Source organism: Malus domestica, chromosome 03, assembly GCF_042453785.1.
Source record: "Malus domestica chromosome 03, GDT2T_hap1".
Lineage (NCBI taxonomy): Eukaryota > Viridiplantae > Streptophyta > Magnoliopsida > Rosales > Rosaceae > Malus > Malus domestica.
The window spans coordinates 26,939,253-26,940,941 of record NC_091663.1 but is presented as its reverse complement, the minus strand read 5'-3'; the positions used below and the strand labels follow the sequence as shown (position 1 = coordinate 26,940,941).

General features: G+C 38.9%; 1 long non-coding RNA gene across 1 annotated transcript; it reads right to left on the bottom strand.

The window, feature by feature from the left end:
- Positions 1-447: 447 nt before the first annotated feature.
- On the bottom strand, positions 448-1,689 carry LOC114824129 (uncharacterized). The gene is made up of 2 exons (XR_011579399.1): positions 1,060-1,689; positions 448-699 (listed from the first exon to the last, which is right to left on the bottom strand). It is a non-coding gene; the product is annotated as an uncharacterized lncRNA (long non-coding RNA).

The following is a 1,689-nucleotide window of genomic DNA, read 5'->3' as shown; positions in this document are numbered from 1 at the left end:
GCTGGACTGACTTAGACTAGACTAAGCTGGACTAACTTAGTGAAGCGTTTAATGCAGTGTCAGACTAAGAAGCAGGATAATAAAAACAATACTGTCACCAGAAGATTGGGACTAAAAACATAACAAAATCTGGTGAGCAATCGGCAGAAGATTGGGACTAAAAACATAACAAAATCTGGTTCAAAGCACTACTACTGTGATTTTATCTAACTCTACCATAACAGTAGCAGCTCTTGAAGCTCCATTGTCAAAACCCGAAGAGAGCCACAGCCAGAAGCACTCGGTGACCGAGCGAATTGACAAACCCTTACCTTAGAAAGCAAGCAGCCGCGACCACCGGTCTGCAAGCATCTCTGGTCCTCGCTGACATAGCGAATTCAAAAATAAGCGAAGAATAAACATTGTATAACTAGAGCAGACATTCGGTAGGGATTCAGATAAACTTGATACATATTAAAGACGTCTTAGTTGCATTCAAATTATTTGCCCAATAGCAGAACAGTTTTACACGTTCTCCTTCATCTAATATATAAGCACATAACAAATTTAAACAGTAGGGCATTAACAAAGATCGACTCCATGCTACGGAACTTAAATCCACTAGAATAAATCATGAACAAAATTAACACGATCATAGGTCAAACAATACATCAGTCGTGCAGTGTTCCCAGTATATCCTCATCTCGATATAGATGGTACCTAAAACAGCAAAAAAATAATAATTAATGAGCATCTAATCGGACAAAGGAAGTGAATGGTATAGACCAAAGCTTCCAGTCGCCAAAGCTCAAGTGAAAAGTTTCAAGTCGCCAAAGCTTGATGAATGGTATAGACCACCTATCATAGAATGAGATTACTTTACACTGGTGAGGGTAGCATCTGGAAGTGAAAGTGATAACCAAAATGTTGCAAATATGCAAGAGCACATATTTTCTATTTCTACAGAAAATTTATCAACATTATTAGTTCATTCCACCATTTAATTTCCATAACTTTCTGTGCAACTAAACACAAAATAAACATGACAGAAAAAACATACAGATTAAGAAGCAAACTTACTCGAATTGATAGGCATAATCGACAAGGTCGATGTTGGGAATAACAACAGGGCGTCTCGAAGGACATGCACGGAACGATTTTCTCAGAGGAAGACGATTGTTCTCTGCAGGATCAAACATTCTCCTAAAACAATATGATTGATTTGTAGATCAAATTAAAACCCAGAAATCAATCAAAACCCAGAAATCCCAGAAATAAATCAGAATGCAGAAATCCCAGATGTAAATCAAAACCCATAATCGATTAAACCCACTAATAATTTCACGAATCTTCAAAACAAAATCGAAGAAAATGAAGAAGATGAAGTGGAAGAGGAAGCTCTGAGAGACTTATGAGGATGCGGCGTTGGTCGAGGAATGGTCCGACAATGCTATGGAGCAAAGCGGGACGACGAGAGAGATGACAGTCTTACTTGTCCGCTAGAATTCGGGGGGTCTTGCTAAGACGATCTAGCGAGCCCCTTAGTCGAGGCAAGTGAAGGGTAATCCCACTAAGCTAGTCCGGTTGTGTAATAAACATAGGACTACCCTAATTTATAATCTAGTCTAGTCCAATGAAACCTAGTGAAGGTAAACAAACACACCCTAAAGGTCTATGAGAGCAGGACTCTAGCATAAACAAAGTGTTTAA